Here is a 23,743-nt window from a genome sequence, read left to right as displayed (position 1 = left end):
AAAGTCATCCACATAGAGAGAGGAGGAAATGGTGGGATGGTAAAACATATCAAAGGTTTAACTTTATACTTTTGAGTGAAAAACGGTTATATTTATTAAGTATTTTGTTGAAGACTCAGATGTTTCCTCAACAGTGCCACAGTATTGCATGGATTTTATTTGAGGCTGATAGCTAGTTCATTGTCATAAAACCATGGATTGTTTTAGATTGGCTAGTCTCCCATGGGTAACAGCTTTGATATTGAGATCAATTTAATCCCCCAGTGGATGTATTCCTATCTTTTTTCCTGGTGCAGCACTGGTACACCGGATAGCAACTAACATACTATCTGACATTGAACTTGGCCTAATGCAGTTGCTTTAATTGTGTATTTTACTAGTGCCCTCAAAAAGCCTTCATGTCTTTTCAGACTGCTGTCTTCACCATTGTGTAAATGTGACCAGGTTAATTGTCCCTTTCCCCTTTATACATCAGTCCTGGGGAGATCATTTTTTTCCAGTATGAGGTGCTGTGAACCTTTTGACTTCAATTTCCTTGCCGTGGCGGAGTTAAATTAGAGGGATGCTTCAAAGCTTGCCACAGCTCTCTGGCCTCTGCAACAAGTTAAAGAGATGGACGTACAGCCACTATGGACCTTCACTGTGCCTTTTCCTCTCACATTCCTAGACGATGATTAGTCTCTGGAATATGTATTGCTAGATGATGAGTCTCTGGAATACTTATTGCTAGATGATGAGTCTCTGGAATACTTATTGCTAGATGATGAGTATCTGAAATGTTCACACACTTTACTCCAGGTCAGACATTATTCTTCTTTGCACCACAATGTTTTAACAGATAACAGCTTCTTCTCTTGAGGGTCTCATCAACATTACCACCTTGAGGGACAGTTTGATGTTTTCGAAAGCAAAGAAACAAAGTGGAAACATGATGTTGTCATAAATGTAAACAGCCACTAGCTAATTAAAGCCATTTCTCTGAATTCTGTTTTTGTGCACTTCTGGGTTGTTTTACTGCTTTGGGCTGGGCTTCCCATATTCAATGTATCTTTACGTTGTTGATCAAGTCCTTCAAATAACACCACAGAGTAACACTATTAAGGTTCTAGAAAAAACGCAGCCCTAGTAGTTTTGCCCATATAGACCATGCCACAGGTACAGGTGATCATGGAAATTAAGTTACCATTATGTGGGCAGCAGGTAGCCTAGCTGGTTCAAATACCCGAACCAACAAGGTGAAAAATCTGCCGATGTGCCATTGAGCAAGGCACTTATCCCTAATTTGCTCTAGGTGCACCGTACTACTATGGCTGACACTGTAAAACAATACATTAAACGGCACCTATCCGGTGTATGTGACAATAAAACATCTATTACATGTGATTATAGCCAATATGACTGATGTCCTGTCATGTTATGTCAATGTTAAAGTTATGTTCATGACAACCTAATATAGGCATTACATTGTAACATTTGAAGTGTTGTCCAAGTTTGTATTCTAATCACATATTACTGGTCAGCATCTATGAAACAATAATGCAGGCTTCTGAGTGTACTGAGGCTGCACTAGTGTATCAAACTTTCATTGCAATTAGCTCCTTCTCATTTGGGTAAGTAGTGACACAGCCACTTTGATAAATGGCAATCACCAGATTTTTGTGTGTGTATGTGTGTGTATTTGAGTGTGCATATGTGTGTGTATATTAAGTTCAAGTACAGGACTATATGACCTGTTGATTATTCAAAGGGATCCCTCAAAACATGAATTATGGTGTATGAGTGCAAAAGTACTACTCTTGCTCCTTCACAAATAGGGGAAGGTAACATGCTACTTTCAGGTAACCACCATGAAGAGCAAGCAGATGGTGAGCACAGATGTTCCTAGGTTGGGGAACAGTCTGCAGCCTGGCACCTATTCCCCTGGGCCCAGTCCATTTCAGTGGGGAACTCACCACAAGGTGTTCAGATTGGCAAGCACCATGGCTATGCTGGAACTGAAGCTAAAGGTTCACACCTCTCCTCTCCATGTGCCTTTTTCTCCCTCATTTGAAACTCATCTGAAGCTTGCTCGAGGAAATGTGTTTTCTAAATTACTGTGAAAGTAGAAATCATACACCAAGCTGTTCTTTAATTGGGAAACCATTAAAGTTTTATTCACATTCAAAGCAAAGTGAATATATTCACCATTATTTTTTACTTACATATGATTTTATAATATTGGCAGTTTTCTTAATATTCTACTTTTATATTGCAATTTGGACCTCTTGAGGCACAAGTTAATTCATAAAATCACTTCAAGAGTGTGGATTATTCTTCTTTAATCAAAGTACTTTATTTTCCAAATACATTTCATTGGCTGTTTTTATTGGTGTTTTTAAAGTGTTCCATGATATTTATTCATTTTTCTCATCACTGGATGCTTTTTCCATGTTCAGCCATAAATGGTATAGCACTAGCACACCTGATTTAAAATCATGTTTTTAATAAATTATCTTAAATAGGTATGTTAGAGCTGGACTGGAATAAAAGCATGCACACATTTTGGTTCTCAAACACTGTTGTTGGTGCATATTTTCGATGTAGCTATATCCACCTTTGAAAAAGAAATGAAAGTTGTGATTTATTTTAACCTTTCGTTTCTTAGAAACATAGTTGCAAAATCTTTAAAAATATAAGCACTCTTTCTATTTGTTGTTATATTTTTAAGGTACCCAACCATAAAATTGGAATATCATTCTACTATAACACTGGGGGGAAATGCTTCCAATAAATGAATCTGATGGTTGCAACTCAATTGTATATTTTGTAATTACAATAAAAGATACTGGGAAAGAACCAAAGCGTTTAAGGTGAATGGATTTTCCTTTTTTAATTTGATAACTCTTTCTTCCCTGTCAGTCCTTGTCAGTCAGAGCTGAGAGTTTGGAGGCATTTACCAGCCAAATCGATACATGGCCTACTGCATATTTTAAAGGAAGTGAACTTAGCTCGTTTAAAGATGCCGATAAACAACATTAGAACCGAGAGCTTTGACGCATCAGGAAAAACATGTTCACCTATCAAACTGTTTTTGGATATGCTTAAAACAAAGTTTTGGAAAGCAATGTCAAACAATACCAAATGCAATTAAAACAAGGTTTTTGCTTTTTCAATAAAAATATTGGTGAGTACAGCCTTACAAAATGTCAAGAATTGGCTGTATGGCAAATGAATTGGAGACTTATAGATGCTTACTGATTGTACATTGATAATACTATTCAACTGAGCGGTGGAGTGGGTAGGCTAATTCTAACAGTTAAACTCCATGATCAGGACATCCCATGATCCTTACTCACTTCAGTCTTTCATCAACTCACTTCAATTAATATTCAGCTATGCAAATAGGATACAAATGAGCATTTTGTACTGCGTGACATACCGTATATATAGATATGCAAATCAATTATAAAAGCTAAGCTCAATAAAGGAGGGACACACAGAATGCCAAAAGGAGGTCATCATCAGAGGGCCCAAAGAAGATATGTGCCTGAGCAGAGGGTGATATAGAGGCAGGGCATGTGATCCTTCTGTGGTTTAGCATCTGGCCCGGGGTAGAGCAGCACTGTTGTGCTTTTTGCATACGTATTTGAGTTATTGCTCCTGAGGGAGCCACTATATATCCAAGGACCCGTGGATGGGTGACAATGAGGGCCTGGATTTCCTTCTTCTTTATCAGTGCCTGTCTCCCTCCTGATGTATCTCTCAGCACAACTTCAGATTGCCTCATCTATCATTGCCCTCAGATATGAAAATGTAGATCTCGACATTGGGTCGAGTCACATTGTTACGAGTACAATCTGGGCGATCATGGGGGAGGTCCTCCATCGTAGACGGAGGGGAAACAGCATGAACATCTGTTCATTCGATAATGTATTTGGACACTTTCTTTCACAGTATCCTTAAATAATTGATGTAATGTGCATTGTCAAACCGAGATCAATAATGTGTACAGTACCCATTTTACATCCTCTTGCACAGTTGCCATTTCCGTGGTAGTAAACGTTTTCCTCAGTTTGTAAAGTGAGAACTTACTTTGCATAGTGGCAAACATATTTTAAGTCAATATTTGTTTTCCAACTGTTGCTGGGAGCAGAATAGCTACGCGGCCGCTATTGATTGATTCCAACTAGTACGAATATTAAGAAAATGTCAATGATGCCAGTGGATATGGGCATGGCTGGATGTAATCAACATCCTTGTGTTTCTCTGAAATGAAAGATGTTTTTCATCTATGTTCTTAACTTGCCAACTCCCTTTCTTTCATTTGTTTATTGGCTCCCCTTAATAAACTCTGATTAATTAGATTAGACTTAATGAAAGAGTAATCAATTGGCATTACACAAGGTCATTCACTATCTATTCTCAAACTGTGAACACTATAGTGGGTTATCTCATGGCTGAACCTTGATTTATCTTCCAGGAATAAACACTTCATAAATACTGTATACATGAATGAATTACAGTCTATCTGGTGAACATGTATACATGATTGACCGAAATAACTCTTGAACACATTAATGGTGTTTTTCCACTGCAGGGCCGTGCCGTGAATATCACGGTTCCTATTTCATTTCCATTTGCCCATGGCCCGCTTGATTCCTGGAACCAAGAGGGATATTCAACCTTGTTTGATATCTGTTACTGACCTCGAACCAAGTAGGCCAGTGGGTGGGGTTATAATTGGCCATACTCAATGATTGGTCTCACACAATGATGTCACAGTGTCTCATATCCAGAGGCAACTGGATTCTTTCACCAAGAATGAAAAGGTCTTCCAAAAAAGATTGGATACGTTAGCCGAGATGAGAATCCATTGGTTAGTAAAACAGTGCAGGGGAAAAAAATTAAGAAACTCAAACAAGAATATAAAAAGATAAAAGACCACGACAAAAAAATGTACCATTTGTCATCCCCGACAGCGATATTTGAAGCCAAGATGACGCCGAGCAGCAATGATCAGCATGGTAATACATTGTTTTTAGCCAAATGACTATCTAGCTAGCAACCAATGTCTTCAGCGTAGCTAGCTGTAGCGTGTGAGAGTGAGCACTGCGCCAGATGTGAACCAGGGTCGACAATTTCTAATATAAACATCCATGGAAGGCCAATGCCGTGGACTTAACTACGTGTTTGGCATTAGCTGGAGTATCCAACTTTACATTATACAAGCAAACATACTTTTCAGAGGACATTCCTGAACCAACAGACTCAGAGGAAGCTGCCTGCTCGAATAGTGAAGCCACAACCTCAAAGCCCTGCACCACCAGACTCTCAGGGTCCATTGACACAATCAATGCTCCTGCACCCCCTGAGCCCTGCACCCCCAGGCGCCAGGGGTCCATCGACACAAGCAATGCTCCTGCACCCCCTGAGCCCTACACCCCCAGGCGCCAGGGGTCCATTCTTGGTTGGTAAACAGTTCAATATCAATTGATTGTCATGTTCCCTTGTTTAGCCCTAATCACACAATTTAGCTGTCTTTGACAGGGGTGGGCAATCTCATCCATGGAGGGCTTTTGTCATGACAGGGTTATGTTCCTAAACATTATTCAAGGAGGCAGTATGGATCTAGGAATGTATACATACTGTAAAACTGTCACATGAATCATATACAATGAATCATATTCTGACCCATGACCTTTATTATTTGCATCACTGGTGTATCTGGTTGGTAGATCTGGTTGGCCCCACACTGGCCTTTGCTGGATTATATTTAATCAATATAATGAGACAATACATGGTTGGAGGACAAAACTGCACTCACACTGGCTGCCCTTGGGTTTCCTTTGTCTGTACCTTATCATTCCTGAACTGTACATGTCATTACTTCTGCCTATATATTTTCCGTGTATCTTAACATTCCTGTACTGTACATTTCATTACTTCAGCCTATATATTTTCCCTGTACCTTATCATTCCTGTACATCTATTTACTTCTGCCTATATATATTCCCAAGGAAGAGAAAACACACTGCGAGCACAACAGCAAATCTGTGAAGCATAGAGAAGGTGGTGTGATGGTGTGTAGAATTATTGTAAAATAATAGTGAAGACATCAAAACAATGAATTAACACATTCGGAATCATTTAGAAAACAAAAAAGTGTTGAACAAATCAAAATATATTCTATATTCTTCAAAGTGGCCTCCCTTTGCCTTGATGACAGCTTAGCACACTCTTGGCATTCTCTCAACCAGCTTCACCTGGAATGCTTTTCCAACAGTCTGAAGAAGTTCCCACATATGCTGAGCATTTGTTGGCTGCTTTTCCTTCACTCTGCAGTTCAACTCATCCCAAACCATCTCAAATGGGTTGAGGTCGGGTGATTGTTGTGGCCAGGTCATCTGACGTAGCACTCCATCACTCTCATTCTTGGTCAAATAGCCTTTACACAGCCTGGAGGTGTGTTGGGTCATTGTCCTGTTGAAAAACAAACGATAGTCCCACTAAGCACATACCACATGGGATGGTGTATTGCTGCAAAATGCTGTGGTAGCCATGCTGATTAACTGTGCCTTGAATTCTAAATAATTCACAGACAGTGTCACCAGCAAAGCACCTCCACACCATCACACCTCCTCTTCCATGCTTCACGGTGGGAACCACGTCATCCATCCATCCATCCATCACCCATTCACCTACTCTGCGTCTCAAAAAGACATGGCGGTTGGAACAACAAATCTCAAATTTGGACTCATCAGACCAAAGGACAAATTTCCACCGGGCTAATGTCCATTGCTTGTTTTTCTTTGCCCAAGTAAAATCAAAGCAAATTTTATTTGTCACATGCGCCGAATAGAACAGGTATAGACCTTAAAGTGAAATGCTTGCTTACAAGCCCTTAACCAACAATGTTTTAAGAAGTTAACGTGATCTTCCTGTCTGGGTTGGCGCCCCCCCCTTGGGTTGTGCCGTGGCGGAGATCTTTGTGGGCTATACTCGGCCTTGTCTCAGGATGGTTAGTTGGTGGTTGAAGATATCCCTCTAGTGGTGTGGGGGCTGTGCTTTGGCAAAGTGGGTGGGGTTATATCCTTCCTGTTTGGCCCTGTCCGGGGGTATCATCGGATGGGGCCACAGTGTCTCCTGACCCCTCCTGTGTCAGCCTCCAGTATTTATGCTGCAGTAGTTTATGTGTTCGGGGGGCTAGGGTCAGTTTGTTATATCTGGAGTACTTCTCCTGTCTTATCCGGTGTCCTGTGTGAATTTAAGTATGCTCTCTCTAATTCTCTCTTTCTCTCTTTCTTTCTCTCTCTCGGAGGACCTGAGCCATAGGACCATGCCTCAGGACTACCTGGCATTATGACTCCTTGCTGTCCCCAGTCCACCTGGCCGTGCTGCTGCTCCAGTTTCAACTGTTCTGCCTGCGGCTATGGAACTCTGACCTGTTCACCGGACGTGCTACCTGTCCGAGACCTTCTGTTTTCAACTCTCTAGACACCGCAGAAGCGGTAGAGATACTCTTAATGATCGGCTATGAAAAGCCAACTGACATTTACTCCTGAGGTGCTGACTTGCTGCACCCTCGACAACTACTGTGATTATTATTATTTGACCATGCTGGTCATTTATGAACATTTGAACATCTTGGCCATGTTCTGTTATAATCTCCACCCGGCACAGCCAGAAGAGGACTGGCCACCCCTCATAGCCTGGTTCCTCTCTAGGTTTCTTCCTAGGTTTTGGGCTTTCTAGGGAGTTTTTCCTAGCCACCGTGCTTCTACACCTGCATTGCTTGCTGTTTGGGGTTTTAGGCTGGGTTTCTGTACAGCACTTTGAGATATCAGCTGATGTAAGAAGGGCTATATAAATTAATTTGATTTGATTTAAGAAAAAAAAGAAAACATAATTAAGAAATAGAAAATAAAAGTAACAAATAATTAAACAGCAGCAGTAAAATAACACTAGCGAGGCTATATACAGGGGGTACCGGTACAGAGTCAATGTAGTGGTTAGTAGTGGTTTCTTTGCAGCAATTAATTCATGAAGGCCTGATTCACGCAGTCTCCGCTGACCAGTTGATGTTGAGATGTGTCTGTTTCTTGAACTCTGTGAGGCATTTATTTGGGCTGCAATCTGATGTGCAGTTAACTCTAATGAACTTATCCTCTGCAGGAGAGGTAACTATGGGTCTTTCTTTCCTGTGGCGGTCCTCATAAGAGCCAGTTTCATCATAGCGCTTGATGGTTTTTGTGACTGCACTTGTTTAACACTTTTTTTGGTTACTACATGATTCCATATGTGGAATTTAATAGTTTTGATGTCTTCATTATTTATCTACAATGTAGAAAAAAGTCAAATTAAAGAAAAACCTTGGGATGAGTAGGTGTGTCCAGACTTTGGACTGGTACTGTATGTCTAATGGTAAAATTAACATAATGGAGTAGTATATAGAAGTACTTTATTAATCCAAGGGTACAGTCATGTGAGAAAGTATATAAAATAAATAAATGCAATCCAAAAGAAAAAACTACTAAATTAAAAAAATAACACATCACTTCTATTAGTCATGTGTTAGGGGGTAAAGAAACCAAAAAAGGGAGAGAACCACTGAGCTGAGGGACCAGGCTCAGTCGGTCATGCTTGCAGTTTTGTTGTTGTTCCAGGCACTTTGTTGTCCAAACGGTGTTGGTGGAGCTGGGTGTCTGTGAGAGGAGGGAGAAAATCACAGAGAAGGAAAAAAAGAGATCTGTTATTAAACATTGCGTTTGTTTGCCTTGTGGTAACTTTCTCTTTTCTATTTATTTTGCCTACCTACACACCAGACAGCACCAGCCTTGGTATTAGCAACAAATAGCAATATGTTCAGAATTCGTGGCCAGCTTCCACAGGGCAATGGCAATTCACTTTCGGAGAGGGACACAAAGGCAGAACACTGTATCCTGTCTCTCCATAACAGGACGCTGCCGACATGCGGATTAATCAATCCGTTGGGGGCCTGTAAATTGTGGAGCACAGTGGTCCCACCACTCAGTTGACTGGCACAGGGTCCAGACAGTGGGTGCTCGCCTGCAGCTCTTCAACATGTGCTAGATCTGAAACACATATACCTGTACATATTGCAGATTGCAACTATAGGTTTATGAAATTGTACTGTTCCTTAGGGAAATGGTTTCTACCTCTGTACCTACTCCCCACTGACAGAGTTTCTTAGAGCGATTAAGGGAGATCCTGAGAGCATCACAATTACCAGATCAGACCGTCTGATCTGGTAATCATAGAATGTGAGCTGGCCACACCAGTCAATGGGACACAGATCAACACTATAGCATAGGTATAGATAATATAGTTGATTGTGTTGATTAATTATCATCTGATGTCGGTCAGGAAGTGTTTATTTTAAGAGTGTTCTGCTGAAGGACTCTTGCAGTATTGAATGCGGACAGCTAGCTATTACACTTGCAAAAAGGTTATGTCCTGCAATATTACTCTGCAGTATGTCGTGTATGATGTAGGCCAAGCTGTTGTATGTAAAATGTATATCTATCACAAAGACAGATACACATTATCATGTAGCTTGCTACCTAAACAGATACATTTGACATACCTCCTAGGCCTATCACACACTGCAAGAGTAATACCGTATTGCAGGACTGTACCTTATTACAAACAACTGTAATATCTGTCCTCAATCCAAATAAGTGTTGAACAATTCCTAAAGACAGATACACAATGAGCTAAACAGATAAACATACCTCTCTTGAGTTTCTGTCTACGCATGAGCTGGTCTTTCAGCGGACTGTAGCGATCCTCTCCTCGCATGATGATACGTTGTGTATTTCTCTGTCTCTTTTCAGCTGTCTCCTCTCGTTTCCTGCCCACGAACAAAAATGAAAAGGATGGCACAGAATAGCCCGGCGAACTCCACCAGCATGTCTCCCTCCTCCATACTTAAAAACGCCAGTCACCGAGGATCACAACAATGTTGCTGTCAAGTTGCGTCATCGGTCGCCGTCTAAAAATGGCAGTCACTAGCAGTTTTTCCCGCAAGTTAAACCTAGTCCTGTTTCCAGTTCCACGGCAAATAGAAAACAACGAAGAGCCAACAAGTCTAGATCATGCTGGTTCCGGCATGGCCCAGCACAGTTTGGTTCCACTGGTGGAATTGCACCATATAATGGAATAAAACAATTGTTTCAGTGTTCGATCTTATACTGTATAATTGCCTTGTACTCATTCTAGGTCAGAAAAGTATTATTGTTGTAGCAACTGGGCATAACTTATTAACTGTACATACTGAATAGGTCAGGTGCACTTCATGAGTACATCCATAAACGAATTCCCTGAGTGTATGCTAAATTCCCATGGTGACTTGACTATGCAGTATAGAAACATATACTTTAGTATGAGAACACAGGAACAGAACACAGAACAATTCATATACACAAACACACACATTTGGTTCAGGCATGTCTCCCTAGTGAGATTTGGAGAATGAGTCGAGGTCCAGAGCTGTCTATAATGTGGAGAAAACTGCCCTGGGGTGACGAAGATGAACAAGAGAGGCGGTTACAAGTCTAATCCCCAGTCCGGTCTCCATGGAGGAGTTTTGCATAAAGCAACAGCTGCACAGCAACGTCGGTCACAAAACAGAAACCGGAGGTCATCTGGCACACGTTCAATCATTATGGAAATCAGAGTACCTCAATTGAGCAGATTAAAGTCAACGTTTCCTCTCACACTGCTCACTGACATCCGATGCAGGGGATGCCGTCTTCTGAAGTCTTAAAGGGTGAACCTGGGAAGATGTTATCAATGTCAACGTTAACCTGCTTTTCTTTCAAAACATTCCCAGGATAATTTAGATTTGAATGCGGTAAAAAGCTTTGTAATGGAATGTATGTTAAGTCAAATCATATGTAATACATCTTCTCACGACAGATATGATCAAATCAAATTGTATTTGTCACACGCTTCGTAAACAACAGGTGTAGACTAACAGTGAAATGCTTACTTAGGGGGCTCTTCCCAACAATGCAGAGAGAAAGAAAATAGAGAAATCGTAGAAAAATGTAAAACTTAATAATAAAATAAATAAATAAATAGCGATAGCTTGGATATATACAAGAGGTACCAGTACCGAGTCGATGTGCAGGGGTGCTAGGTAATTGAGGTAGATATGTACATATAACTAGGAATAAAGTGACAGATAATAAACAGTAGCAGCAGCGTATGTGATGAGTAAAAATAGTTCATGCAAAAAGGGTCAATGCAGATAGTCCGGGTAGCTATTTGTTTAACTATTTAACTAACTATTTAGCAGTATTATGGCTTGGCAGTAGAAGCAGTTCAGGGTCCTGTTGGTTCCAGACTTGGTACATCAGTACAGCTTACTGTGCGGTAGCAGAGAAAACAGTCTATGATTTGGGTGGCTGGAGTCTGACAATATTTATGACCTTCCTATGACACTGCCTGGTATAGAAGTCTCGGATGGCAGGGAGCTCGGCCCCAGTGACGTGGTCGGATGCCAAGCAGTTGCCACACCAAGCGGTGAAACAGCCAGTCAAGATGCTCTCAATGGTGTTTCCATAGAACTTTTTGAGGATCTGAGGGCCCATGCCAAATCTTTTCAGCCTCCTGAGGGTGAAGAGGCGTTGTCGTGCCCTCTTCAGAACTGTGTTGGTGTGTGTGGACCATGAAAGATACTTAGTGATGTGGACACCAAGGAACCTGAATCTTTCGACCCGCTCCACTACAGCCCCATCAATGTGAATTGGTGCTTGCTCTGCACTCTGTTTCCTGTAGTCCACGATCAGTTCCTTTGTCTTTCTGATGTTGAGGGAGAGGTTTTTGTCCGGACACCAGACTGCCAGGTCTCTGACCTCCTCCCTATAAGCTGTCTCATCGTCGTTGGGTGATCAGGCCAACCACCGTTGTGTCGTCTGCAAACTTAATGATGGTGTTGGAGTCGTGGGTGAACAGGGAGTACAGGAGGGGACTAAGCACGCACCCCTGAGGACCCACTCCAACCCACATACCGATCTGTTTGGGTGGTATTTGGGTTGGAGCGGGTTCAGGGTGACTGGGATGATGATGTTGACGTGAGTAATGACCAGCCTTTCACAGTATTTCATGGTTACAGTTGTGAGTGGTACCGGGTGATAGTTATTTACCTTGGCCTTCTTAACCCCAGGGACTATGGTGGTCTGCTTGAAACATGTAGGTATTACAGACTGAGTTAGGGAAAGGTTGAAAATGTCAGTGAAGACACTTACCAGCTGGTCAGTACAGGAGCTTTGATAACAAAATAGATACTTGTTGTAGCACCTGTGAGGCGCAGCTGAGCATAAATTGAAATAATTAGCTTTTTATATTTTCTGGATTGATGGTACCTGCATCTGATGGTCATGATGCTTTCAAGACAACTGGGAACTCTGAAAGAAAACAAGGTCAAATCATGACATTTTACATTTGAGTCATTTAGCAGATGCTCTTATCCAGAGCGACTTACAGTAGTGAGTGCATACCTTTTTCATACTGTTTCCCCCGTGGGAATCGAACCCATAACCCTGGCATTGCAAGTGCCATGCTCTACCAACTGAGCCTGACGTCAGTGATCTTGAGGTTGAAAAGTTGGTGCTCTAGAAAGATGCCAGAGTTTCAGACTTGGAATTCCGAGTTGGATGACTGTTCAAAAATATTTTTCCCAGTGGGATCTAGTTTTTTTCTGAGTTCCCATTTGTTCAATCAAATCAAGTCAAATGTTATTGGTCGCATACACATATTTAGCAGATGTTATTGTGGGTGTAGTGAAATGCTTGCGTTGCTATCTCCAACAGTGCAGTAATATCTAACAATACACAACAATACACACAAATTTAAAAGTAAAACAATGGAATTAAGAAATATAGAAATATTAAGACGAGCAATGTCGGAGTCCGGAATATAATTAAGAAATAAGGCCAGAGGGGGTGTGGTATATGGCCAAAATATCATGGCTAAAGGTTGTTCTTAATCACGACGCAACGCAGAGTGCCTGGGTACAGCCCTTAGCCGTGGTATATTGGCCATATACCACTAACCCCCGAGGTGCCTTATTGCTTTTGTAAACCGGTTGCCAACACAGTAAGGCAAGGAACTACACATCTAAATTGAAAATGTTTCTTTAATAAATACATTAATAATGACACATTCCGGAAGAAAAAGTAGTCTGGACAAAAGCATTGTTGCTAGACTGGTTGCTATGCAACAACCACAGACTAGCTAGCAAGCTTATGTATTTTTATTTATTTATTTAACCTTCGAATCTGCGTCCTCTGACAGACAGTATTTCTCATACCTCTATTTCTCGTGCCTCTGTCATCCGACAGTTTCTGGATCATGGTGGTTCGAAGGCAGTGGTTTGTGTAAATCTGTGACGAGGCAGCTATTTTGCAGATCTTTGGCAGCATTGTTTGCGAGGGTGTTCACTCCCATCGGCTCTTTTGTGTACCCGAAACACAAGACAAAATAACGTTAGCTAGTAGTTAGGCCTACATAGCTACCGGTTATATTGTCAGGTAACAGTTACATACCATATGTAGCCGTTCACTGGTGGGCAGCTTTGTCCGCGCCCTTCTTCCCTCAACTTTTTAATTACGCCGACAGACACATTGTTGATCGTTGTGAATTCGGTGCCCTTCTGTACACTCCATGCCAAACTGAGAGGCGGGTTGTTGATATGTCAGTTCAAACCAGCTCTGAGTCCAGCGTAGCTGCTAATCCAATATTCTTCACCATTCATGTCTCTCACTGAACCATACAAGTTCTGTAGAATGACGTTCAGCTCCGTTTTTGTTGTATTCCCAAATTCAGTGTGTCCCTTTTTCTGCACACCAGTCAGTGAAGCAGGTAGGTGCCCACTTTGTTTGTTTCACAATATTCGTTTTGGTTTCTCTAAAGTTAAGTTCTCTAAACTAAACTCTTATTTTGTACATTGGCATGTCAAACTATTGTTGATGTAGCCATTTAATAAAGGCGCAATGATATAAGGGTGAAAAGGCTAAACGTCATAGTCATGGTATAAGGTCTCACATTCACACGGCTGAAAGCTGTTTTAGCCAATCAGTATCCAGTATCCAAACTACCCGGTTTATAAATACTGTATATACACTCAGTGTACAAAATATGAAGAACATCGTCTTAATATTGAGTTGCACCCCTTTTTGCCCTCAGTAAAGTTTCAATTCGTTGAGGCATGTACTCTTCTCACAGTTGTGTCAAGTTGACTAGATGTCCTTTGGGTAATGGACCATTCTTGATACACACGGGAAACTGTTGAGCGTGAAAAACCCAGCAGCACTGCAGTTCGTGACACACTCAAACCGGTACGCCTGGCACCTACTACCATACCCCGTTCAATGGAACTTAAATATTTATCTTGCCCATTCACCCTCTTTACACTTAGAGGAATTCATTTATTCCTAGAACGTGTTGGTTTTTAGCCACATAGAAAAGCTGGATTAATGTATAATTCATATAAAAATATAACTCCAATACAGACAAATGAGTGCTCATATGGTGATGGTAAAGGATTGACATAATGGATACATGTTCCTCCCCCCGTGTCTTGGGTTCTCTGCAAACTTTCTCCTTTCTCAGATAATGACATTGGTTCCAACTCTGAATTGCATGTCAGGTGACAGCTCCATGGCCCAGCCACCTCAGGGGACTCTGCACTGGTGTAAATAGGCCTTGTTTTGGGACTTTCCCTCAAACTATTATTTGGTTTGCTTTATTGGTATTAGGATCAGACAATATATAAATCACTAAACAAATTGTTTCCCTGACAGAATGGTGTTTGGTAACCTTATTCATATGCCATAAAAACGTTGTAGGCCAGTTTTAAAAGAAAGAGTTGTGAATAAATCAAAGGTTGGTAAGTTTTGGAATAAGAGACATGTTCCTATTATAATGGCCTTCCACCAGCAGCATGCTGTTCAGACACTAGTGTACTGGAGGTGAAAGCCTTCTCCCTCCCTCTCTCACTCCCTTTCCCTCATCCGCTCTCTCTCTCTCTTTAGTTCGCTCTGTTTACTTCGGAATCTGTCAATCAGATCCATTCCCAGGCGATACAATGCTGTTGACTAGGTAAGGCTGAGAGGAGTTCTACAGTATGAATGGGAGTTAATAATAACTCGGACCAGTGTGGGGATTATAGCCGTGTTTAGGAGAAAGGGAGATCTGCGCTGGGCATTGTAATAAGCCTCATCATCAAGAAAGCACAGCTGGGGAGAGATGCAGAATAGAAGGCAGTTCAGCGAGAGGAAGAATTAAATCCCGTTCCCAGTCTAATTACAGAGCTCAGGACTTATCGGTGGCAGACATCAGCCCTAGTAGCTCCTCCTCAGAATAAGCAGAAATGTTGGAGAAGAGAGAGAGAGCTCTTCAAAAAAATATTACTACTGTTGAGTGAGAGATAAGCATGTACATGTCAGATATCATACTTCAAACAGAGTGAATGAGTAAGCCATATGCATTAGGGGTAAAGAGGTGAATGTATGGGCCCTTATCTGATTTATATTGGTGTTCCCGTGGTTTTCCTTTGAAGATACACTACTTCTTTCCAGATTAGCTATGTACAGCACACATCACATGTTTCCAATTATATGAGTTGGACAAGAAAATCAGCTTTTATGGCAAATACAGTGTCCACATAGCTACAGTAGTAAAGGTGTCATTTATGAATTATAACTTCAACATGAACACATTTACTTACATGTTTCCTGGTATTTTATTTTTTAAAGTAAGTCAAAGCTAAATTGGTGCTCTACAAAACAAAAGAGCTGGAAAACACCACATCTGTAATTGTTACTCTTTATATAACATGGGTGTGGGCTGAGAATAATGCGTCGCCCAGTGGTTGGGAGAATGAATTAATAAATATTTCATTTCCCATGCTGCCATGGGCTGCTCTGAGATACACCTAGCTATAGCCCCGAAGATTTCCATCACTGTGGTTGTGTGGTTGTCCTTGACTTAGCTGCAGCTTGATATCATATCCATATTCTTCTCTCCCTCTCTGCCAAGGACTAGTGAGAACCACAGAGGCTTACCAACCTTGATAAATCCCAAACCGTGATAAATACTTATTTTATTATGTGAATTGTTGGCACATTTGTCATATATCACATTCACTTTTGACTGTATTTATATATTGACTGCTAAGAGTTCAGCTCTTTATGAAGAGCTGCAGTAAGCCACATCTGACTCTCCAGTAACATTATAGTGTACAGTGGCACACCACCCATCATAATAATAGGAAACAAAATCAAAACCTGGTAAAATGATTTACACATTGTTTTAATGTGTGTGTGTGTGTGTGTGTGTGTGTGTGTGTGTGTGTGTGTGTGTGTGTGTGTGTGTGTGTGTGTGTGTGTGTGTGTGTGTGTGTGTGTGTGTGTGTGTGTGTGTGTGTGTGTGCTCTCATACCAGAATATACAGCGCTACATTAGTAAATATGAATTGAGACATCTGTGATACCATTTCATTTCCCTCTCATTCCCTTTCATGGCAATGAAAACTTCCAATGTGGGAGTGATGGACAGCTTTTGGTTCCCTGCCATGGACCACGGCCCAAGAAGAGGGGTGTCTGGAAATATTCCGAAGGTCATGTCCCAAGACAATGGTTGCATTGTCCTTCAGCTCCACCGCTGACACTAATCTTGATACATCAGTTTAACCTGCATCCTCTAGAGTTGCAGAGATCAATCAATCCACAGTGTAATTTCAACAGGATTTTCCCCTACTGCACCACCCTTTTTTCCTGAGCACGAGACAAGCTATTCATCAACAGAGTTATTGAGCATGGGCATTTAAAAATGTTTTGAAAATGCAGTGACGGATTTTTGTAAGGGTACGTGACACGACAGCGGTCAATGGATTTATAATGACTGTGGGTAAAACCATGTCGTAAATATTCCCTAAATGATATCTTACTCCTTCAGCCCTTGTGTCCAATAAATCAAACAAAAAGGCTCAACTACTCGCAAGCTTTCTCCTGCATGACTCTCCATTAATGAGTTGGAAATGTATGCATCACTGCCATATTGTTAGAGGAGTCGTTGTTGTTATTATTGGGTGTAAGTAAGGATATTTTCACATGAAATACACTCTTTGTATACCAATGTCCTTAGAATTAACTATACCAATGACATATGTATTGTTTGTTGAGATAACTGCAGTATTTTGTTTAACTTCTCTTGTGGAATGAGGGTTTCATGTCATGGAGAATAATGCTGATTTTGTTGTCCCTGTGTTTTCCTCTTACCAAGTCCCCTCCCTCCCTCCAAATGTATGAAGTATGGCGCGTCTGCATGTTTACCAATGACAAATGTGGGACTCAGTGCTGGTCTTTGGGGAGAGGAAGTGGAATCAGGTGCACTGAGGCTAGGCCTGAGCTCCAGCAACAGCAAACTCAGGAGCCACCGGCAGAGGAAGGGAAGATAAGTCTGAGATAAAGAATTAATACCTTCACATGGGAGAGAGGGAGGGCTGTATTATTTTTCCTGCCTGCTGTTGCATCACAATGCACATTCCCATTGCACCCTTCATGAGAATGAATGTGGCTGGGGAGGGCATTTCAAGATACAAAGGAGCAGATTTACATTTCTACAAATGTTGAGTTTTCAGAATTGCTAAGACTTGGTGGAGGACTTAAGAGCAATTTTAAGAGAAAAAAATATATAATAATGGAATAAATTATGTGAGACATACAATGCAATATAATAAATTAAACGTCAACTGTCTGTTTTGCCACACTGAACATTATGTCTTAAATGCTTTATATGAACATGAACGATGTCTGCATCTATGAAAGGGGGAAGTAATGTGGTCTTGAATGGATATACAGTATAAGAAACTGTCTAAAGGGCAATCTCGTTGCGACACTATTCTACTACAAATGATAGTGAATGATAAGCCTTGATTTTTCAAGAGCAGTGAACAGACAAATCTTTCAGATTGCGTGATGTAAATGTCATTGATTGCACCAATGGTATGACGATTTTACAATGCAACTTTGAGTCTAAGGCAAACGAAGACAGTTGTCATAACTCTAGGCAACAGGAGATTACGGAGTGTGTCACCCTTTAAATTACAAGGTGTGGTGCCGTCTATAAAACACAGAGTGTGCTGCCATTTTAATTATGGAATGTGTTGCTGTCTGTTAGCTGTCAGTCAAACTGCTCAAAAGTATAAACAAAAATAAACTTAACGGTTAGTTTAGGTATTTATTCCAAAGTTTGGGTTAAATTTAGACAGAAGGGTTAAGAAGTTTAGTCATTAATTCCATTTATAAAACTGGGTCGTTTTGATCCTGGATGCTGATTGGAGGAGCAGTGTTCCAAGCCGTGCTATTCACCGATATTGCACAGCTATGCCTGCCAACAGTTCCATCTAAAATAACCCTGCGCCTCCAAAAGAATATCATCATGTTCATGTTACTGTCCAAATCAACTCCTACATTTATCTCCACGCACATTATTTCCCCTTGCTTCTAGCTTAGCATTTGTTTTGTAACAGCGGGAGGTTGTTTAAACCGACCTCAAAAACAATTTCAATTTTGAAATGCGATCTCCCCTGTGCCATAGACAGGGAAAGTGTCCAGACTAGACCTCAACTTTTCTGAGCCAGGCGAAATCACGCATCAGCCTCATTATTATGGATATACATGTAGCTAAAACAAACTAAAATGCAGCTATTAAAATGCAGCTATTTTACTGTCATTGCAGCTGCTGTTTGACATGACTCTGTTAGTTGAAGTTGGCTAGCCAACAAGTGACAAGAACTTTAGCCTGCCTGTATAACAATCCGTTTGGAAGAACAAACAATCAGTGCTTGTGTATAACAACTACGAAAATATAACTAAAGACTAGTGCACTTCTCTAGCAACCTAACCAATAGAATGTACAACCAGATTTTGTCCAGCTACATTACATCTTCTAGTGCGGGGCAACTGTAGGCCCCTTTTGTAGGCCCCGGATCAATTTCCCCTAAACAAGGTGCAATTTAGAAATTTGGTTGTGTACATCATGAGTTTTTATTTTGTTATGTTAGTCACTGACAGTCACACAACAAATAGTTTTTTGATTGGTAAGTTAGTCTAGCGGCCAGCTATCGAAAATTGAAGTATTAACTAAGGTTAGGGTTAAAACAGAAAAAAAGCCCTGGGATTGAACCCACAATCATCATGTTTTTAAACGTGTTAACCCTCGCAAGGCTGCAGGCCCAGATGGCATCCCCAGCCGCGTCCTCAGAGCATGCTCAGACCAGCTGGCTGGTGTGTTTACGGACATATTCAATCAATCCCTATCCCAGTCTGCGGTTTCCACATGTGTCAAGAGGGCCACCATTGTTCCTGTTCCCAAGAAAGCTAAGGTAACTGAGCTAAACGACTACCGCCCCATAGCACTCACTTCCGTCATCATGAAGTGATTTGAGAGACTAGTCAAGGACCATATCACCTCCACCCTACCTGACACCCTAGACCCTCTCCAATTTGCTTACCGCCCCAATAGGTCCACAGACGACGCAATCGTAACCACACTGCACACTGCCCTAACCCATCTGGACAAGAGGAATACCTATGTGAGAATGCTGTTCATCGACTACAGCTCAGCATTTAACACCATAGTACCCTCCAAACTCGTCATCAAGCTCGAGACCCTGGGTCTCGACCCCGTCCTGTGCAACTGGGTACTGGACTTCCTGACGGGCCGCCCCCAGGTGGTGAGGGTAGGTAACAACATCTCCACCCCGCTGATCCTCAACACTGGGGCCCCACAAGGGTGCGTTCTCAGCCCTCTCCTGTACTCCCTGTTCACCCACGACTGCGTGGCCATGCACGCCTCCAACTCAATCATCATGTTGCCGGACGACACTACAGTGGTAGGCTTGATTACCAACAACGACGAGACGGACTACAGGGAGGAGGTGAGGGCCCTCCGAGTGTGGTGTCAGGAAAATAACATCACACTCAACGTCATCAAAACAAAGGAGATGATTGTGGACTTCAGGAAACAGCAGAGGGAGCACCCCCCCTATCCACATCGACGGGACAGTATTGGAGAGGGTAGTAAGTTTTAAGTTCCTCGGTGTACACATCACGGACAAACTGAATTGGTCCACCCAAACAGACAGCGTGGTGAAGAAGGCGCAGCAGTGCCTCTTCAACCTCAGGAGGCTGAAGAAATTCGGCTTGTCACCAAAAGCACTCACAAACTTTTACAGATGCACAATCAAGAGCATCCTGTCGGGCTGTATCACCGCCTGGTACGGCAACTGCTCCGCCCACAACCATAAGGCTCTCCAGAGGGTAGTGAGGTCTGCACAACGCCTCACCGGGGGCAAACTACCTGCCCTCCTGGACACCTACACCACCCGATGTCACAGGAAGGCCATAAAGATCATCAAGAACAACAACCACCCGAGCCACTGCCTGTTCACCCCACTATCATCCAGAAGGCGAGGTCAGTACAGGTGCATCAAAGCAGGGACCGAGAGACTGAAAAACAGCTTCTATCTCAAGGCCATCAGACTGTTAAACAGCCACTACTAACATTGAGTGGCTGCTGCCAACATACTGACTCAACTCCAGCCACTTTAATAATGGAAAAATTGATGTAAAAAATGTATCACTAGCATCTAAAATGTATCACAATGCCACTTATATAATGTTTACATACCCTACATTACTCATCTCATATGTGCATACTGTACTCTATACCATCTACTATATCTTGCCATCTTTATGTAATACATGTATCACTAGCCACTTTAAACAATGCCACTTTTATATGTTTACATACCCTACATTACTCATCCCATATGTATATACTGTACTCTATACCATCTACTGCATCTTGCCTATGCCCTTCTGTACCATCACTCATTCATATATTTTATGTACATATTCTTCATCCCTTTACACTTGTGTGTATAATGTAGTTGTTGTGGAATTGTTAGGTTAGATTACTCGTAGGTTATTACTGCATTGTCGGAAATAGAAGCACAAGCATTTCGCTACATTCGCATTAACATCTGCTAACCATGTGTATGTGACAAATAAAATTTGATTTGATTTGATGTCATTTTAGGCAGAAATTGAGATGAAGGGTCTTATCCTCAAGAGGTTAAATGTTTTACTCACGTCGGCTGCAGTGAAGGAGAGTCCACAGGTTTTGGTAGCGGGCCGTGTCAGTGGCACTGTATTGTCCTCAAAGCGAGCAAAGAAGTTGTTTAGTCTGTCTGGGAGCAAGACATCCTGGTCCGCGACGGGGCTGGTTTTCTTTTTGTTATCCGTGATTGACTGTAGACCCTGCCACATACCTCTTGTGTCTGAGCCCGTTGAATTATGACTCTACTTTGTCTCAATACTGACGCTTAGCTTGTTTGATTGCCTTGCGGAGGGAATAGCTACACTGTTTGTATTCGGTCATGTTTCCGGTAACCTTGCCCTGGTTACAAGCAGTGGTTCGCGCTTTCAGTTTCGCGCGAATGCTGCCATCAATCCACAGTTTCTGGTTTGGGAATGTTTTAATAGTTGCTGTGGGTACGATAAACTAGCAATAAACTTGCTTACCGAAGCGGGAGCTTCCTGTTTTAGTCTCTGTCTATAGGCTGGGAGCAACAAAATGGAGTCGTGGTCAGCTTTTCCAAAAGGAGGGCGGGGGAGGGCCTTATATGCGTCGCGGAAGTTAGAATAACAATGATCTAGGGTTTTACCTGCCCTGGTAGCACAATCGATATGCTGATAGAATTTAGGGAGTCTTGTTTTCAGATTAGCCTTGTTAAAATCCCCAGCTACAATGAATGCAGCCTCAGGATATGTGGTTTCCGGATTACATAGAGTCAAATAAAGTTTGTTCAGGGCCGAAATCCGATACCCACATTTAACTGCCTGTAGCTCAGGACCAGAAGCAAGGATATGCATATTCTTGACACTATTTGATAGGAAAAACTTTGAAGTTTGTGGAGATGTGAAATTAATATAGGATAATATAACACAATAGATCTGGTAAAAGATAAACAAAAATATATAGTTTATTTTTGTTGCATCCTCTTTGAAATGCATAAGAAATGTCATACATTGAAATAGGAAGCTGGCGATAATGTAGGTGTTGTCGACAAAAGGGCAACAGTGTGTGTGCAAAGTTTCAGGCTGATACATTCAAGAATGAGCGAGCTACATAATATTTTGTATGAAGTCTCCGAGGTGTCCCTCACGAGTTTGCCCGAATGTACCCAAGTGTCCGAATTGGTCAATTTATATATTTTCAAGTACATAACTATAGAGAACTTACAAAAATGCTATGGTACTAAAAAATATTAAGTTTACACCCTCCCAGGAATGTCATACCTGATGGATCATTAGCTTCCCTACATAAAAGGTACTAACCTTCACACATTAAGATGGCCGGGGGGGTGGGTATGGAGCCAGAGACAGCAGAGGGGTCAGACTGGAGGAATCAGTTCCTAAGTTGGAATGAGTGGGGGATGGAGGACTTGAATGTGGTCTCTTTGGAGTTTGCTCCCAGAGGTCATCTGAGTCTCTACCACTATTGAGGATTTTTCTTTAAGTTTACGATTACTTATTTTATGTAACCTTTCTTTTAGCAGGGGTGAGCCCTGCATCAATACTTCTAAGGATGAGCAGTGCGTCAATACATCAAATACACAAGACATACTGTATCTATAAATACATAGAGTATGGGGAAAACAATCTCTATAATGAAATATGTGGACCAATAGGCAATAAGACACTCAAAAATCACAACATGTCATAGCCAATATAACATCCACATAGGCTATGCTAATACATTGTTTGCCTCAGGTATATAAACTGCTCAAAAAAATAAAGGGAACACTTAAACAACACAATGTAACTCCAAGTCAATCACACTTCTGTGAAATCAAACTGTCCACTTAGGAAGCAACACTGATTGACAATAAATTTCACATGCTGTTGTGCAAATGGAATAGACAAAAGGTGGAAATTATAGGCAATTAGCAAGACACCCCCAATAAAGGAGTGGTTCTGCAGGTGGTGACCACAGACCACTTCTCAGTTCCTATGCTTCCTGGCTGATGTTTTGGTCACTTTTGAATGCTGGCGGTGCTTTCACTCTAGTGGTAGCATGAGACGGCGTCTACAACCCACACAAGTGGCTCAGGTAGTGCAGCTCATCCAGGATGGCACATCAATGCGAGCTGTGGCAAGAAGGTTTGCTGTGTCTGTCAGCGTAGTGTCCAGAGCATGGAGGCGCTACCAGGAGACAGGCCAGTACATCAGGAGACGTGGAGGAGGCCGTAGGAGGGCAACAACCCAGCAGCAGGACCGCTACCTCCGCCTTTGTGCAAGGAGGAGCACTGCCAGAGCCCTGCAAAATGACCTCCAGCAGGCCACAAATGTGCATGTGTCTGCTCAAACGGTCAGAAACAGACTCCATGAGGGTGGTATGAGGGCCCGACGTCCACAGGTGGGGGTTGTGCTTACAGCCCAACACCGTGCAGGACGTTTGGCATTTGCCAGAGAACACCAAGATTGGCAAATTCGCCACTGGCGCCCTGTGCTCTTCACAGATGAAAGCAGGTTCACACTGAGCACATGAGCACATGTGACAGACGTGACAGAGTCTGGAGACGCTGTGGAGAACGTTCTGCTGCCTGCAACATCCTCCAGCATGACTGGTTTGGCGGTGGGTCAGTCATGGTGTGGGGTGGCATTTCT

Source organism: Salvelinus namaycush, chromosome 30 (assembly GCF_016432855.1).
Source record: "Salvelinus namaycush isolate Seneca chromosome 30, SaNama_1.0, whole genome shotgun sequence".
Lineage (NCBI taxonomy): Eukaryota > Metazoa > Chordata > Actinopteri > Salmoniformes > Salmonidae > Salvelinus > Salvelinus namaycush.
This window is presented reverse-complemented; position numbering follows the sequence as displayed.